The 19688-nt window shown below is 34.4% G+C and overlaps 1 pseudogene; it reads right to left on the reverse strand.

The window, feature by feature from the left end:
• Nucleotides 1-16983: 16983 nt before the first annotated feature.
• Nucleotides 16984-17628, reverse strand: LOC102142481 (large ribosomal subunit protein uL30-like; annotated as a pseudogene).
• Nucleotides 17629-19688: the final 2060 nt, after the last annotated feature.

The following is a 19688-nucleotide window of genomic DNA, read 5'->3' on the forward strand; positions in this document are numbered from 1 at the left end:
TTGATGGATGGTTGTTTTTTAAGAATAATGTATGTCTAGAATGGATTCACTCTGGAGAGTGATACAAATATACTCAAAAGCATGAAGAAGTGTAAGTGGGAAGTGGTATATATAAACTATATCCAGGAAGAAATGAAATAATCGAAAGGTCCATTTCATGCTTGACATTTAGAGAACAGCTCTCCAAAGTTTACGTAGTGACAAGAATGCTGGACAAAGTCAGGACAATGGAAGCAAGCGCCTTTGTCAGTACCTAGTTGTGATATCAATGGGGAAAAGTCTTAAACCAAGTCTCTCAACCTTAGTTCTATTGACATTTTGGGTGGGATAATTCTGTGTTGTGAGAAACTGTTCTCTGTATTCTAGAATGCTTAGGAGCATTACTGACTTCTTCCAATGCGATGCCAGTAGCACCCTCAACTGTGAAAATCAAAAATGTCTCCAGACATCGCCACTTGTTTCCTGTTGTAGTAAACCACTGTTTTACATACTTTTATGGTTTTTTAATCTCTAAAGAGAGGAGTTGAGATGAGATGTGTCTTTTCCAGCTCTAATATTCTCTGACCTGTCCAGCTATGCTCACAAAATTGATGAGAAATTATCTGTTCTTATCAGGTATCACCAGAACTAACTTTTTTATGTACTCAACTTGCAGAAATTATAGCTAGTTTCCCCCACATACAGTAAGGGAATTCCAACTGCATCTTGTGCCATATTTTTGAGTTAAAATTTTACTTTGCTCGTTTTCATTCTTTATTTATGCATCATCTTCCAGACAGGGTGGTCAACTGTCTCAGTTACGTGAGACTTTCGTGGTTTGGGCATTGAAAGTCCTGTGTCCTGAAAAAGGCCTCAATCCTGAGCAAACGGATCACTTTCCTTCTGTAACTATTTCCACGTGGTTGTGTGTGTGTGTAGATATGCGTATATACATGCATGTCATGAAGAATACTATAGTACTATTCTAATAATTAGTGTTAGAATAGTGTGGTAATAGAATAATATAGTATTCAATTATCTTAATCTATTTTTTATTTTATTTTTAACATATTTTTATGTCATCAAATATTAAACTATATTATCTTAATACATGATTATTATCTTATTCTATTAATGTACTACAGTTTATTGAATGATTTCCATATGATTTGACATTAACGTTGTTTCTAGTTTCTTTTAAATAAAAATCAATGCTCAATGAACATTCTAATAGTTACACATGTATGCATAGCTCTTAAATATTTTTAAATTAAACATTTTAATTTTGAATAATTTAAAATATCCGAGAGTATACAGATATATAACAACCCTGTAACTATTTTGTCATATTTAATTTACATTACAGTTAAAAAAATAAATAGAAATCAAATTTAGCAAATTCAGCTGAAGCTGTCTTCCTATCTCCCCGTGTACCCACTGTCCTTGAGATAGCATGTGCCATTCCCATCAATGACCCTGAACATTTGTCACATACTTGAGTACCTACAAAAAGCAAAAATGATTCATCAGCATTGTACATATCCTTTTGCACCTTGACTTTTTTTCCAACATTATTTTTTAGAGATTTATCCATGTTGGTAGATCTATATTATTAGTTATAACTGCTATGTAATGTTCTGTTTTATGACTGAACTTTCATTTTTCCACTCATATTTAAAGACAATTACATTTTCAAATTCTTTTGCTATCGCAAACAATGTTGTATTATTTGTATATGCACAAGTATATCTGTGTATATTCATCCTCATGTACAGTGCAAAACTTCTGTAAAGTAAACAGATACAGGAGGAAATGAGGATATGCATATCTTTAACTTCACTTCAGCTAGTTTTCTTCCTGAATGGTTATTCCAATTAACACATTCAGGAGTCATGTACAAGAATTCCTGCTTCCCACTGCTTTCCTAAAACTTAATATTAGCAGATCTTATATTTTTTCCTTCTACTTCCTTTGAATATATACCCTATTCTTTGTGATTTTTCTTTTGGGGTTTATATTATTTATTTTTCTAACTTCTTCAGCAGATTCTTAGCTCATTAATTTTTAATCCATTTCTCATTTTATCATGCACTATTAAAAGTATGAATTTCTGATTAGTATTTTTGCTGGATATGGCACATTATGATTTGTAGAGCTGTTATTAATTATAATTTTTTAGCAACTTCATTGAGATAAAACTGACAATAAATGTCACATTTTAAAAGTATTCTTTTAATTTTCAAATTTGTTTTATTTTAAGCCATTTTTTATTTTTGATTTTTGTGGATATATAGTAGGTATATAAATTTATACATATATAAATATACATGAGATATTTTGAAACAGGTACACAATGCATAATCACATCAGGGTAAATGGGGTATCCATTATGTCAAGCATTTATCATTTCTTTGTGTTACAAACATTCCAGTTATATGTTCAGTTATTTTAAAATGCACAGTAAGTTGTTCTTGACTGTAGGCATCCCATTGTGCTATTAAATAGTAGATCTGATCTTATTCATTCTAGCTAACTACATTTTTGTATCCATTAACCAGCCCCACTTCTCACTTCTAGCTTCCATTCCCAGCTTCTGGTAACCATCATTCTACTATCTATCTCCAGGAATTCAATTGTTTTAATTTTTAGTTCCCACAAATGAGTGAGAACACGCAGTTTGTCTTTCTGTGTTTCTCTTATTTCACTTAACATAGTATCTTCCAGCTCCATTCATGTTGCTGCAAATGACAGGATCTCATTTTCTTGTTATTGCTGAATAGTACTCCAAAACAGTGCGTATTTTGTAAGTGCTGATATATGTTAACACCACTGAAATCATGAACAAAATCAAGGTGATGAACATGTATCAATCCCAAAAATTTTATCTGTCTTCTTTGTATTTCATTTCTCCCATGCCTCTACCACCATCCCCCATCCCCAGGCAAAACGAATCTGCTTGCTTTATTTACTGTCACTTAGTTTGCATTTTCTAGGATTTTGTATAAATAGACTCAAATAACATGTACTCTATTTTGGTCTAGTTTCTTTAATTTACCATAATTATTTTGAGATGCACCCACGTTGTTGCATACATCTTTTTTTTTTTACTGGGCAGTAATCTATTGTATGGCTATAACACCAAGTTACTATTTCGTTGATAGATATTTCAGTTGTGTCCAAGTTTCGTTTATTACATATAAAACTGCTATGAATATTCATGTTTAAGTTATTTTGTGAAAACATGCTTTTATTATTTTTGAATATTTACCTAGAAGTAAAATTGTTGAATCATATGACTAGTATATGTTTACTTTTGTGGGATACTGTCAATGTCTTAGTATACATTCTATTAGAGGTTGTTTTTTCTTGTTACTTTACTTTGTAATCAAAATAATCTGTCAATAACTTTAGAGAAGTTTAATTTTCTTCTAGAATTCCCCACAATTTTTGCTTTATATTTTACTATATTTTTTCTGTATATATATTTGCTATATTTGCCAAAATATGTCTTGTATATTGAAGTCATGTTAGTTACTCCCATGGTCAGAGCATTAGCATTATGTTGTAATGCTTTGCCAATTTTTTATTTTATTTGTCCATAATGTCTGTTTTGCTTGATATTAATGTAGTCAACTTTCATTTACTTTATATATAATTTCCATTCTTTGACTTCAAAACTCTCTGACTTTATGTTTTTGCCTCCTATAAAGGCATATAGCTGGAACTTATTTGTCAGAGCATCACTAAGAGCTTTTCTGTAAGAGTGATTGCCATTTATTTGTAGGTAATATATTGCTACTCTCTCACAGCTTTGAACAGTTGCTCTCTTAGCTCTTCCGGTCTTTTCTCTGTCTTGCTCTCACTTTTGTTCTTGTTCTTTCTTCTTCCCTCTGTCTCTGTTTTCTGTTTCCTACTTTATTATAATATATTTACATATAAATTCTGAATAATTCTCAATTATTGTCATTTTAAGCATTTATTTTTCTACATTCTCTCTCTACATTCTCTACATTCATTTTTCTAAATGACTCTCTCAAAAGTCATTTTCTTTTGGTCCTACTTAGATAAATGTTAGATATTTTTAACATATTTAAAAATATCTCTTGTTTATGTCTTAATTTCTTCTGATAGAAATTGTGTGATATTTTCAACTATTTTTTCTATTTCAATTATCCCCTTTTCAGCTAAACATAGACTGCTGTTTACCTATCTGTATCAGCTATCTATATCTACCTATTAAGGTTATTAATATAACATACGCATGTGTATATTTCAATGGAACTGCATTTTTAAAATATATATTTTATTCTTTACTGAGATGTATTGTTTCATTATGTCACGGTTTTTCCCTAAGGTTTCAATTTTTCTTTTACATTTTAATTAATTTTACATTTATTTTGCATCTTATTTGGTTGATCTTGATATTAGAACATATTCCTGGGGTTATAAATCAGATGTGTCTTTTAGCTCACTCATAATAGATTCTTTCCTCATATGCTTTTAATTTTTGCTTTTAATTTTTTATTGTTAGCTCACGCATTAGGAAGGCTTAATTTTTCCCTGCTGTCAGAAAATCTTGTAGTAGCTTGCACTATGTTCTGCAAAAGAAGCCTCAGAATTATTAACAAATTTTATATTAATTTCTTGAATTGGTGGTACTTACATTACATAGGTAATGAAAAATTGAATCCAAAACCAATGTAAGGTACAAAATTGGAACCTCTGAGGATTCTTCTTTTTTCTTCTATAGCCCACAGTAATACAGATTAGCTTTCTTCCCACTTTCCTTTGCCAGTGGGGAGAATATTTGTTTAGTTTGCCCTTTCACTAAGGGTGTAGCACCCTGAGGATTCTAGGTTTATGTCAGTCTCAGTTTCTCTTCCCTGTCTTGTATCCAAGATGCTGTATCACACAGACAAAAAATCCTTATCCTTCCTGCCTACAGTAGCCTCACCAGCAGCTCAAAATATTCTGCTTTCAATTACCTATTCATTTATGAGACATGACATTTTTCCTTCCTCACAAGCTGTCAGGCATTTAAAACAATTTCAACATTTTAAAGCATGAGAGATTTTACTTTTTTTTTGTCCATGGCATTTCTGGAATCTGAACTGTCCCTTAGTAATATCTTAGTAAAAGTTCTGTAGGTAAAATTGCTGAGTCAAAGTATTAATATATCTTTAATGCTTTTAACATAAATTGTCAAAATTGTTCGCTGCAAGAAGCATGCAAGGATAAGATAATGATGATGCCTCAGTCTGCACAGATGACCTCTGCTTTGCTTCTCTGTCCCTTCTCTTTCATCCTGCCTCTACTCTGATGCTACTTTATGACACCCTGGAATCATTTCTTTCTGCATTTCTGGGGTGCTGTGGAACTCTTCAGTGCTGTATTGACTTCTCTGTCTTGTCACCTACCATAGCAAATTGTAATATGGTTTATTGCGGCTTCCTCGGTATTGACTGAGGATAGTATAAGTGTTGCTACTGCTTTGCGTTCCTACAGGGACAAAAGCCTTTTTCACAGGGACTCATGACTTGCTACCCTTTCAATTCACCTTTCCTTCCCACTGTCTGAGAAATCTTTACTGATTTTCGAGTTAGAGAACAAAGGTGGTAAGGGTCTAACTGTTAAGTAACCTGCATTTTCCCATGTGTTGTCTGGCATGTGTACTAGAGTCCTTTCTGTTGCTCTTGGAAGAGTGGAATTTTAAAATTCCAAATTCAAGAAAGTATGGCATCCTTTCCCCCCAACCCCCGCCCTCCGGTTTTCAGTTCTTGTGAGACAAATCAGTAGAATGCCTCAATGGCTGAAGGGTCACAGAGTGAAAGAAGGCAGGGGAATAAAATCACTTCTGTTAATATAGCATATTATTATCGCATCACATTTAATGAAGCTGTGGGGGATTCTTTTACTTCACCGACATGGTCCCTTGCCACTCTTACAATACCTTAGACCTCAAATCTCCAAACATATATTTTTGATGACTCACAGAAAGTCTAGGTTTCCATTTCGGTTTTACAACATATCTAAGCTATTTCTCCTGGGAGTGCTTAGAGAGACAGGGTTCTGGCATAAATGAAGCTACTTCTTGCATTTCTGGGGTCCTTCTTTTTAGTGTTCCTTCCTCTGGTCATCCATGACCTCTGTAGCCCAAGACTGTTGCTCATGGAATTGCCAATGTTGTCACAGATACCCTCTATTTTTGATGCTTTCTCCCTCTAGCCATTAGAAAAGAAAGTTTTTTTCTTTATGTGACTAGTCTTCTGAAGTTTCTCATAGCATGTACGTTGAGGCCCTGGTAAATTCTTCCTTTATTTTACATCATTTTCTGTCTTAGAGTAAGCAGACATCCAAAGGGTGATGTTAGGGGATGAGAGGTCTATTCTTATACTCTCTCTGAAAATACTATTTCTTTTTTAAAACTCAGGTTCTGTTGCTCTACTTATCTACTCTATCAGACTTGTTTTTCACTTGGATATTTTCTCACAGAGTTCATTATTCCATGCAAATCAAGATCTATTACTGGAAATCTGGATCTGTGCCCTAGAACACTCCCAGGCAGTTAAGACACTCTTGATCAAGTTATGGTTGTTAAAAGATGGTTCTGCCCAAGAGTACAGAAAGAGCCTCTGTGGACTAATGAGGTTTAACTTCCAATTACATCGAATAGAGTTTTATGTCTGACACAGTCTCCAATATTTTGTCATGTATTTTTATTTTATAGCTGACAAATTTACCAACTGTTTTTGTTTGTTGCAATAGTTTTGATGCAATATTACAAATATGGCTATTACTTCCTAATTAGCTTATAAGTTGTACACAAATCTAATAAAAACTTTATTATTTTTTTTTTTTACCTGACACATATCTAAATTTCTCTAGCAGAATGTGTGAATGAAAGACTTAAGAATACATCTCATTCAGGCAGCCTGGGTTCAATTCTCCGGGTGAGAATACCAAGCTTGGCTGGACACAGTGCCTCACATCTCTAATCCCAACATGTTGAGAGGCTGAGGCAGGAAGATTACTTGAAGCCAAGAGTTGGAGAACAACCTGGGCAACAAAGTGAGACACTCCATCTCCACTGCCAGATGCAGTGATGCACACCTGTAGTCTCAGCTTCTCAGGAGGCTGAAGCAGAAGGATTGCTTGAGCCCATGAGCCCAGAAGTTTGAGACGGCAGTGAGTTATGATCACACCACTGCACTAGAGCCTGAATGGCAGAGTGAGAGCTTTTCTCTAAAATAAGTAAACAAATACAGACACACATACATAAAATAATAATTATTATAATAAAAAGAATACAAGCAGTCTGCAATTTGTGTGTTATGGTGTTAACTGCAACTCATGTATGTTGTACCCTCATTTTTCTCAATATCACGGTAACTAAATAACTGCAAATTAAGAGTACAGTTCTTATGTGCATATTTTATAGTTAATACTTACTGTTCAAAAAAAGAAGTATTTGTATTAAATAAGAATAATATAGGTGTACTTGTCTACTGCATAATAAAACACATGATAAAGTACTACAAATGAAAGACAATAGTTCTTACAAGCAAATAGGGAATGCAGAGGAAAAATAATAGAGGAGCATCTCAGTCACGATTCAAATTTAGTTTATAATAAATATAAAACTTTTCAATTTTTGAGTCTGGATTATACATGCTGTTATTACTAATTTTACACATGACCCTCTTTCTTTTTAATCATTTATTTTGTCAATTAATAGATTTATTTATTCAGAATTTATTCAGCTTCTGTGAAACTACCACCCAAGCCAAAAATAGAAATGGCAGAAAACCTTACATCTACCTAAACCATCCTCCTCAACTACCTCCCTTTCATTTCTCAGATGCAAACACAATTTTTTGTGTGTGTGTGTGACTTTTATTTTAAGTTCAGAGGTGTTAAGTTCAGGTTTATTACAAAAACTTGTGTCATGGGGCTTTGTTGTACTGATTATTGCATCATCCAGGTATAAAGCCTAGTACCCATTAGTTATTTTTCCTGATCGTCTCCCCGCTCCCACCCTCCACTTTCTCAAAGGCTCCAGTGTGTGTTGTTCCCCGCTATGCGTCCCTGTGTTCTCATCATTTAGCTCCCATTTATAAGTGAGAACATGCGGTATTTGCTTTTCTGTTTTTGAATTCTTTTAAAAATTGATACATCGAATGCATGCCATAACATTATTTTATTTAGTTTTAGCTTGCTTTTGAACTTCATAATAATGATATACCATATGTAGTCTCTGGACATGCTTTTTCACTTTATATTAATACTGTATACAGTTATAGTACATTTACTTTTACCGTTACATAATTTCTACTGTGTGAAAAAGAGCACATTTTATTTACTCTCCAGTTGATGGACATTGGATTGTTGCCATTTTTTTCTTTTATGCTAAGAACAAGACTGTCAAGAAGCTATGTATATTCCTATATCTTTTTCTGGAACACAGTTATAATGTAAGTGTTTATCACAAAGATTCAGTTCTTTATCCCAGTAGAGGTGATTTCTGTGTGTGTTATGACATAAGGATCTGATTTCATTTTTTGTACTCATATGGAACTAATTTTTCCAGCTTCAATAGTAAACAGTCTTTTCTTTCTCTATGATCTGCCATGCCATCCTTGCGTATGTCAGGGTTCCTAAGAGCATGGGATCCTCTGCTCTGTAGATCCTTTATTATTTTATTTTATTTTATTTTTTTGCCTATCCATACTCTAATGCCACACTGCTCTAATTACTATAGCTTTATAGTAAGTCTTCTTATTTGGAAAGTCTTATCCTTTCCTTATTCTTCTACTGACGTATCTTGGCTATTCTGAGTGCTTTGCTATTCCATGTAAATTTTAGAAGTCATTTATCAAGTTTCATTAAAATATTACATTTAGAATTTTTAATGGATTAATTTTCTTTAAATTGATAGTCAATTTGGGGATAACTGACATTTATAATTGTTTTCCAATCTATTGACATGGTGTATCCCTATATTTACTTACCTTGCCTTTAATATCTTGTAGTAAATTTCTATACTATTCTGCATAAAACTTTGGTACTTTAAAAAAAATGTATTCCTTGTGTATTAGTTAGGGTTCTTTACAGAAACAAAATGTATATTCTGCAATATACGTATACACACACACAATATGCATATATACATATATGCAGAGACCTAACTCTGGTGGAATATGTTCCAGTATGAGAACAGAATAAGATGGATATCTCAGCTCAGGCAGACAGGCAGAGAAAGGGAGAAGGAGAATTCGCCCTACTTCTACTTTTTTGTTCTTTTCAGACCCTGGATGGATGCTCATCTGGACTGGAGAGGGCAATCAGTTCAGTCTGTTGATTCAAATACTAATCTTATCTAGAAACCCTCACAGACTCATCCAGAAATAATATTTAGTCAAATATTTGGGCATCCTGTGGTCCAGTCAAGTTAACACATAATATTAACCATCATACCTTGGTATTTTATTGTTGTCGTTATAGTAATTTACTGTTTTGTTGCTGTTATAAATGGTAAAATTAAAGTTATTATTGCCAAATATTAGTTGTGGGAATATTGAAATGCAATCTTATGCCTAGCGAATTTGCTAAATTCTAGTATTATTTTGTGTAATTTTTACTAGATTTAAAAAATTATGTAATTATGTCACTTTCAGATAATGAGAGCTTTGTTTTATTTATTTATTTATTTTTATCTTATCACACTTGTCAAGACACTTACTTTGAGTGAATAGAATAAAAAAAGTGAGTATTTTAAAAAATAATTTTTAAAAAGTGCTTTCAATATTTCTCTATCTAAAATAATATTTGAGGTGTGCCTTTTGTAGATACCATTTATTAGATTTCCTTTTACATTTAGTTGAGTAAGAAGTTTTTCATCCTGAATGGCAAATTTTCATGAACTAATTTTCCAGTATTTGTTGAATAGAACATTTTGCTTTTTTATTTTGTTGTAAATATACATTTTCTAATAGTGGAAAACCAATAACGTAATAAATAAAATTCATTCAATTAATATACCTTGAGAAAAAATATATATCATAGTCTCCTGTACCAAATACCAGATAGTGAGAAAAAGGGAAAATCTTTCTGAATATAACAACAAATAAAGAAAATAAAATACTGATATTTTCATGCAGTCAAATGCTCTACCAGAGAGCTACACCCCCAGAATGTTGATATATTTGTTTTTGAAAGTTTAGAAACTTCTAAGTTATATTAAATGTCTTAAAGAAAAATAAGAAGGAAAGTATAAATTGGGAAGAGGGAAATACTTTGTACCATGTAGCATCAATGTGTCATCAATCATGTCAACATGTCAGCTCTTATGAATCAGTAAGAAAAGGACAACAAATACTACAAAATAATTTGGACAAGAGATCTGAGCATGTCATACAGAAATATATCAGATGTTTCCAAATCACTTCATATTTAACACAATTGTATATTTCAGCATTGCTCAGAATGGCCAGGGTATAAAATAATATCAATAATAAATTTAAAAATCAACTTTCCACATTGTAAATGCCCTTAATAGGAGAATGAATGGTTGAATACATTTTGGAATGTTAGGCAACCCTTAAAAATAATAAATTTTTGAACTAATTCTCTCGTTGCTATCTTTCATGTATTGAATGAAAAAAAAGATACAGAAAAATGTTTGTGTTATGATCACATATTTGTGAAAAAAGTACTAGTGCCCTTAAATCTATGCATGCATTTATTCACATGCATAGGGGGTATATTATTATGGGAATGGGGAAATAAATATGAAAATGATACATTAGGTTGCTAACATGGGTTATTTGTGATGATCTGCCAGAGGACTAATGTGAGTAGAGTAAGGGGAGAGAAAGTTGGAGACAGCAAACAAAACAGAATAAACATATAAAATCACATTTTTGAATTTATGTAAAAGTTATATGTTAACATTATAAATTAAGGAGATAAAAGCAAAACAAATTGCAAAGCTCTGAATTTCAACAGAAAAACAAACGAAACCAGAATCCCAAGGAATAAATTTGTTAGCTAATATTCTCACACAGAAATTGAACTTCCATCACTCTTGTCAGTGGAAAAGAATTAATAATATAACAAATGAGCCAGGCACAGTCAATATCAGATTTAATACAAGGCATAATTATAATTGAAGATACAAAAATCAAATAATGAAACATAATGTAGAGTTAGCTTCAATTTTGAATCTTCCTAGGGCTTAAAGTTTTCTAGAATAAATTTCCCATAGCAAAGGATTTGTTTGCCCATAACTATTAAGCAACAGAGAAAAATAAACTGCTTTAATTTATCAATGTTTGATGCCTTGGTGGTGTTTTCTTCATCATTAAATAGACTATCTTTCTGTTATGACTAATTGATTTCTGAAGCCACAACACCCGGGCTGAAAGGGCATGAAAGATGCACAGGATATATTCTTGCTATGTCTGCAGACAGAAATTCTTGCTCCAACGAAGTAGTTATCAAAGTGTGGTCCAGGTATCCCCAAGGATTTACAAAACTTTTTCAGGTACACAAGGTTAAAAACCTTTTTTGTAATAATACTAAAACATTATTTGCCTTTTATACTGTCATTATCTCACAAGAGTACCTTGGAGTTTTCCAGAGGCTACATGATATTTTATATCTCAATAGATTAAACTCAGAAGCAGATACTAGAATTTAGCTCTTTTCTATTTTTAAAATTTAATAAACTGATAATTGTAAGTAGAGTGTTTCTCTCCATTCTATGAGCTGTTCTAGCAAATTGCTTGAACCTAAGAAAAGGGTTGTGTGAACCTTAGTTTATAACCAGTCAGTCAGAAGCACAGGCTACAACCTCGGGATTGCATAGGCATCTAAAATGGAGATCTGTCTTTAAGAAACGAGCCCTCGGTCTAAAAGATCTGACACTATCTCCAGTAGAGAGTGGGATGGAATTGGAGGACACTCAGCTGGTGTTTGCTGCAGAATTTCTTGGTTCATATATGGGAAAACCCTTGCATACCTGATGAAGTGTTGTGCTGAGTGGTGTGTAAGAGAGAAGAAAACACTTTTGCTTTTGTTTTGCTTTTCTGTATTTTTAAGTACCATGTTACATTTTTATCTGACCTAAAGGATATACAAGATGATAAAGGATTTTATGAAGTGCACAGATTAACAGCCAGATTAAAGGGATGCAGAGAGTGGAGTATGGGGGAAGCTTCCATGTCCTCTCTGGGTGCACCACCCTCAGTAACCTCCGTGTGTTCACCTGTCAGGAGGCTCACTGAAGCCTGTCTGTTTGGAATTTTATGGAGACTTTATTAAGCAGATATGATTGACTAAAACTTTGGCCACTGGCGATCAACTTAATCTTCAGTCCCTCTTTTTTCCCAGAGGTGTTTCTAAACAAGCTGAAGCTTTCCAAAGTACCCCCGCCACCACTCATCTCAGTAGCATAAAACAAACAAACAAAACCCATTCATCACTCCAGAGGTTCCGAGGATTTTAGCCTTTGTATGCCAGAAAACAGGAACTAAGACCAAATATGTGTTTCACAATATTACGGTATCATTTTATCTTTTCCAAGTGTAAGATTGATACTCTCACACTCTATTGTTGGGAGTGTAAACAAATCAAACTATTGGGAAACACAGTCTATTCAAAATTTTTTTAAAAAAGCTATTTTACTATAACTGAAGCATGCCTCCTTTTCGGTATGCAATCTATGGGTGTATTAACATTGGCTCAAGTCTGCAATAAGAGAAGCACAGCCACATTCACTGAAGCACAGCTTGTACCACGAAAAAGTGAGAACAATCAAAGTGCTTATAAATACAAGAATTCTGCAATAAGTTATGGATTGTCTCTTCAATGACATCCTACAAAAGCAATAAAAATGAATGATGTTGCTTCTAAGGTGCTTGTATGAAAAGCTTCCCAACATACAACTATTCTGATTATCATTAATGTAGTTCAAATTTTTAAGTAAGTTACAGAACAGTATGAGTGATGTATACTTTATATTTTATATATATACATATGAATACATGTATACATACAAATATTAGTATATGAATAAGTGCTCATGGAGGGAGTATGAGTGTGTAAGACTATGGCATGTGTATATTTTCTGGAAGGCTACACAACAACTAATTAATAGTGAGAATTTCTAACAGTGTTAAAGGTAGACTAATGGGGGATTTTTGAGTTTTGCTCTCCTTCTTTTTTTTTTTTGAGATGGAGTCTTGTGCTGTCACCCAGGCTGGAGTGCAGTGGTACGATCTCAGCTCACTGCAAACTCCGCCTCCCGGGTTCATCCCATTATCCTGCCTCAGTCTCCGAGTAGCTGGGACTACAGGCACCTGCCACCAAGCCTGGCTAATTTTTGTATTTTTAGGGGAGACGGGGTTTCACCGTGTTGTCCAGGGTGGTCTCGATCTCCTGACCTCAGGATATGCCCGCCTGGGCCTCTCAAAGTGCTGGGATTACAGACATGAGCCACCGCACCCGGCCTTTGCTTCACTTTTATCTATCTTGTTTGAATTTTTTTTTAAATTACAAACATATGCTAGTTTTAATAATACATTTAAAAATAATATTTTAGTTAAAAAATAAATGCAAATATTGTCTTCTTTTAGGAGTTTGCCTTCAGAAGACATAATTATATTAAACAGAAAAAACTTCTTGAAAGGGAATAAAAAAGATAATACAGGTGGATTTGTTCTATGATAAAGTTAAATTCCAGTCAATAAGCATTTTTAATCATCTACTGAATGAAGAGAATGTGCTCTATGCTGCAAGGACCTGAAGATTAACTAATATGGACTGTACCAACCCAATAATTTGCCGTTATGACCTCAAGTGTCCTTAGTGTAGGCAGGTCTGCAGCAAGATAGTATAGGGTGGAAGAAAGGTATTCACAGTTGCTTGGAAAATCGGGAGCAAGAAAAGCCCTAGGAAAATCTTTCCCTCGGGGAACTGATTAATATTTCATGGTTCTGACATATGCCTGGAGTCAGAAGTGATAGTCAAGGAGGGGAAAATCAGATAGAGAATAAAGAAGACAGAGGAAAGAAGCAGTAACTTCACGTGCGTGACAGTAACAGCATTTTCTCTGTCTAAAGAGTAAGGCCTAATACTTATTGAGAATTCACTCTGAGCTTTGGCTAAAAAAAATAAAGAGTTATTACAAAATGACAGACTAATATTATATAATATATCTATGTAGCATATATTATATTATGTATATTACACATTATGTGACATATATCATGTTCTATCATCTAGATCACATATCATTATCAAATATCTAATGTACATTTAGAGCATCATATTATTACCATTTCAAATCTTCCCAAGCTATTACCTCTTAACAACTCTCTCAGAGAGATGTGATTTTTTTCTGAGGGGGGAAACATTATTTCTGAGAGGTTGAGAACCCACTCAAGGTTTCATGGCTAGGAAGCAGTATGGTGGGGTCCTTGATGTTAAAGTCCTTAAAAATTTCACTGTACTTTTTTTTTTTTTTTTTTTTTTTTTTTTTTTTTTTTTTTTTAGACAGTCTTGTTCTGTTATCTAGGCTGGAGTGCAATGGCGTGATCTGAGTTCACTGCAATCTCTGCCTCCTGAGTTCAAGCGATTCTCCCTGCCACCGCCTCCCAAGTAGCTGGGATTACAGGCACCCACCACCATGCCCAGTTAATTTTTTGGTATTTTTACTAGAGACAGGGTATCACCATGTTGGCCAGGCTGGTCTCAAACTCCTGACCTCAGGCGATCCACCCACTGGGCCTCCCAAAGTGCCAGGATTACAGGTGTGAGCCACTGTGCCCAGCCCACTGTACTTTTTATTTAAAGAGAATATATCCTTCCATACCCTACAACTTACGCAGCAGAGAGACCTATTTCTCTATTATATCCACCAAACATGCACAACAACTTCAAATTTTGCATCTCATAACTGTTGCATTTTAAATATTGTTTATCTAATTTTGAGCTCTTATGTCATCACCAACAAAACTTTCCTGAGCACCTAATGTGTCCAGGACATTGTGTTAGAGGGAATAGATATAAATTAAAAAAGAAAACAATCTATGCTTTAAAGAGATTGATAACTGATTTCATGAAAAGGGAAACATATAGAAAAAGATGATAGTTGCATAAGGCAAGAAATGGCATATGCTAGGTTAAAAATACAATCAGAAGGTGACATGGAAGTTCAGAGAAAGGAAGCTTTTATTAAGCTTTGTAGTCTTGGGAAACTTCCTTAATTTTCTTAGCCTCAGTTTCCTCATCTGTGAGGTAGGATCATAGAGACCATTTAATAAACAGACACTCTTAATAATATTTTCTACTCTTCCTCCCCTTATCCTCTCTTTTTCATTTTCATCTTCATATTTCCTGAGTTCTCAGACTAACTAACATGAAAAACTTCAGCGAGTCTTTAAGGAAGAAATAGAGAAGTGGAAATCATGGGGAGGGAGTTTTTGACACAGAAGAGATAGCAAGAGATGTATTGCTAATATCAAATTTAGAATATAGTAAAATATTTAAGAGAATGACTCAATTCATATAAAATTCCATGAACACATTCTACATTGGAGTTTATATGTGTTATTTGAGTCATGAAAATGCTCAATAATTAGCCCATCCTTTCTACCTTCTTTCCACTCTGGCTCTGAAGCAAATGAGAAACAAAACAAAACAAAAGAGCAAGACAGATGAAGACGTTGGGTATTGGCATTACTGCTAAGAAAGGCCAGGTTGCAAGATTAAGTTTAGCATAACAGCCGAATGGACTTGCTACCTACATCCTCAAAGAAGAGAAACTTTCTCACTTAGGATAATGTTGCATAGGACAAAGTGGCTGAGAAAAAGAAAGCCATGTTCTGGGTAAGAGGAAGGGAAGAGAACAGAGGAAGTGTCTGGGCAACTCACGCCTTGCTATTCTCTCAGACTTACTAGTCAGATCTACCTCTACCTAGCGGGTGCAGAAAAATGGGGAATGTAGGAGGAAGGAAGGATTTTAGGAAATGCCTTCCCAACAAAACCAGGGAGTTGGTGAAGAGGTGCATTCAGGTGCACATGCACATACACACAGGCAGACACTGAAGACAGCAGTAGCAAAACCCAGGACATGCACTGACATCCAGCTGAACTGTCCTCCTATCAGAGGAGTTGATGGGGGCAAAGAAAGAAAAGTCGCATGAGCTAAAAAGAAGAGAATATCAGGTGCTGAGTCATCCTCCCGAATGGTTTTCCTCCTTTCTTGATTCTATACCACCAACCTACTGGACAGCTTAATATGTTTTCTAATTTTTTGAAAAGAAATTAAAACAATATTTAGATTAAAGTTACCACTAATTTAGTTGTGCTCAGTTATCAGGAACCTTGTAGTGTCTCTTATATATTTTTAAAATATTTAGAATTAATATACAACATCTGTATAGAAAAGTGTTCATAAAGGTGTAGCTCAACATAGTTTTAAAAAGAAAATGACCTTGAAACTATCACCAAGGTCAAGAAAGAACTTATGTGGGGCCTTCCCCATACCCCTGCCCCTCCCTCAAGTAACCACAACCCTGATTTCTAACCATATTCAGATTTTCCTTTGTCTGTTTTGAACTTCACAAATACTGTCATGTTTATCTTTTCTTTTGTTTAATATTATGTTTGTGACAGGTTTTTTAAAATTATTTTTTCCTTTTTCATGGTAATATTCTATCATTTGAAATATACCATAATCTCATTGTTCCATTCCATGTTGATGTTTTTGGGATAGTTTCCAGTTGGAACTATTATAAATAATTCTGACACATTCTTGTGTGTGCCTTTTGTTGCACATCAATACTCATTTCTGTAGATGTAAATAAATAGTGATAGTGGTTGTACAGAATTTTTTCATATCCACGGTTACACTTTGCATTATCAGACCTTTTTTTTTTTCAATTTGAGAGCAGGTACTGTTTATTAACTGACCAGCTTAGAAAAATAATCATGGTAGCCACCTTAGTTCATTCTTCTAATAAGCCTGTTGATCTGGTCCTCCCTGTTGCCAGCATCTCCACTTTCGACAAAATTGGTGGTCTTTTTCTTCATTCCACCTCCTGGAGAAGATAACTTGAAGGGCCACAGGAAGTGATTTGCCTCTTTGAAGAGTTTTCCAACAGTATAGATCTTATGAATCAGATCCTCCATGCAGATGATGCCATATTTACCAAGAGATCGAGCAATCGAGGCGTTATCTGTCAATGCAATTCGCTTCTTATTGATTTTGACATAACCACGCTTGTAGATTAGTTCATTTACTGACTTCAGATTGGGGTACCCCCATGCAATATATGGCTCTACAATCCTCAGCATGTTAATCGAAGCCTTGTTGAGCTTCACAAAGCTTCCATTGAAGATCTGACGAAGGCGAAGAAGCTACACTACCTTTCGGACCTTTGGGCTCACGCCATTGATACCTCTGATGCTGATGACAAATGCCAGTTTGGGTTCAGCAGGTACATAGAATTTGCCAGCTTTTCTTGCCATCCTCGCCATTTGAATTTCAGTTTTGTACATCTGCCTATATTCCTTGTGATAGTGCTTCGCTTTTTCATAGATAAGCTTCCTCCTTGCCTTTCGAAGCATCTTTTGGGCAAACTTCTTTCTCAGGCGCTTGATCTTTAGCTCTGCGAAATTCCTTCACTTTTTCTTAAGGGTTTCTGGCACAGCAGGAACCTTCTTCTTCTTCGCTTCTACACCCTCTATGGTTCCAGGCAGAAAAAGAGGCATTGTCAGACTTTTAATTTAACCATTCTGGAGTATGAGTATTAGAGTATTGAATTGTGGATCTAATTTGCATTGGTCTGATAACTAAAAAGATTGGGCCCATATTCGTAAATTTGTTTACCATTGGGTGTCATCTTTTCTAGGTTGCTTGTTCAGGTCTCTTGCCCATTTTTCCCTCTTAGTTTGTTTGCACTTTTCTAATTGATTATGCAAAAATAAGCGAAGTCTGGATATAAAATTTCTGCTAGTCATATATATATTATAAGTCACTCTAGTACTTGCCCTTTTCACTCTCTTACTGATGTCTTTGATAACCAAATTTCTTCTTTTTAATATAGTTTAAAACTGTTATAGTTCATACATTTAATATTTTTAAGTTTACTAAAATACCAATAAAATTTTTCTTTAGGGTTAATTCCTTGTTCTACTTAAAAATATTTGACAAAAATTTACAATCCAGTGCTAATTTTTGTGTATATAATAAGAAAATTTTTTTTCCTTATGGACAGTCAATTCATCCAACACTATTTATTTAAAAACAGCTTTTTTTTGTTCAAGAGAAATGAAAACTTATGTTCACAGAAAAACATGCATGTGCTTCCCAAACTGGAAATAACCCAGTTGTCTTTCAAATGATAGTGGTTAAAAGAAGGCTATGGTACATTCATGTAAAACTGCTATCAATAAAAGACAGTGAATTATTGATAGATAGAACAACATGGATGACTCTCAAATGTATTTTGTTGAGAAAGATGCCAGGTACAAAAGATGATATACTGTATGTCTCTACGCAATTTTCTGGTATGTATATATTGCCATTTATACCAAAAAGCCAAAACTTTACAGATAGAGAACAGGTCTGTGGTTGCCAGGGAAAGTGTGAGTCAAGGGGGTGACTACAATGGTGTACCATTCAGGAATATTTTGGGGCAGTAAAACTGTTTTTGTATCATGGTGGTGTATATACAACTCTATACATTTATCAAATGTACAAAAAGTGCAATTTGCAATTTGTAAATGTTTTAAAATCTAAACATTTAAGATACCTAAAAAAAAAAAAAAAAAAAGAAGATGAAGACTTATTTTCTCCACTGTTCCATAGTGCCATCATAGCCATAAATTAGTCTGTGTGTACGTGAGGTACCTCAGCTTTGTGCTACATCACTGATTCAACTTTTTACTTGATAACATCATCTCATTTCTTTATAACTAATGTGGACAGGTTACACTGGCAACTGAGAGTTATATAACATTTATAAGCTTAGAAACAAAGTGAATAATTTGTACCTTTCCACCAACTCAAAGTTGCCTCTTTTCCACAGTGAGATAGATTTGGAGATGTGACTCCCAGATCGCTCCAGTTGCTTGAGAGTACTGTCAGCAGTTTTCAGCTAACACCCTCTTCAGAGTTGCCCTCAGCTGCAGAGAGCTACCCTCACCAAAGCCATGGTTTTCTAGCTCACTTCTAATGACCGATTGAGGCAGGAGAATAAAGGACCAACTATGTGGGCCTAACACCTGACAACTCTGATAAGCCTTTCCAGTTCCAGACCTCTTGATGAGTTTATCTGTTGCTGGTGAGCCTCTATTACAGTTTGACTTTTACATATGAACATAGGACATCAAGTGAACATGTATCCAGAACTGCCTGTGATGAACAGACAGGTTTTGCCTGACCGCATAGCATAGCATAGCTTGGAATGCTACATCAAAATCAGTTATAAGTAGGACCAGAGAGCACTAGCAAATGCACAAGCACTTCATTCACTGCTGTTGCTTCAGCACCATCTATAAATTTATATCTGTTGCACTATGATCTCAAATGACCAGCTGATAGAATAAGGAAAAGTCAGAGATTTGGTTTACAGCTGAGTCAGCTTGGTATGTGAGGACAAGTCAAAAATGGACAACTGCATTTACATCCTTACTCAGAGGTG

Source organism: Macaca fascicularis, chromosome 11 (assembly GCF_037993035.2).
Source record: "Macaca fascicularis isolate 582-1 chromosome 11, T2T-MFA8v1.1".
Lineage (NCBI taxonomy): Eukaryota > Metazoa > Chordata > Mammalia > Primates > Cercopithecidae > Macaca > Macaca fascicularis.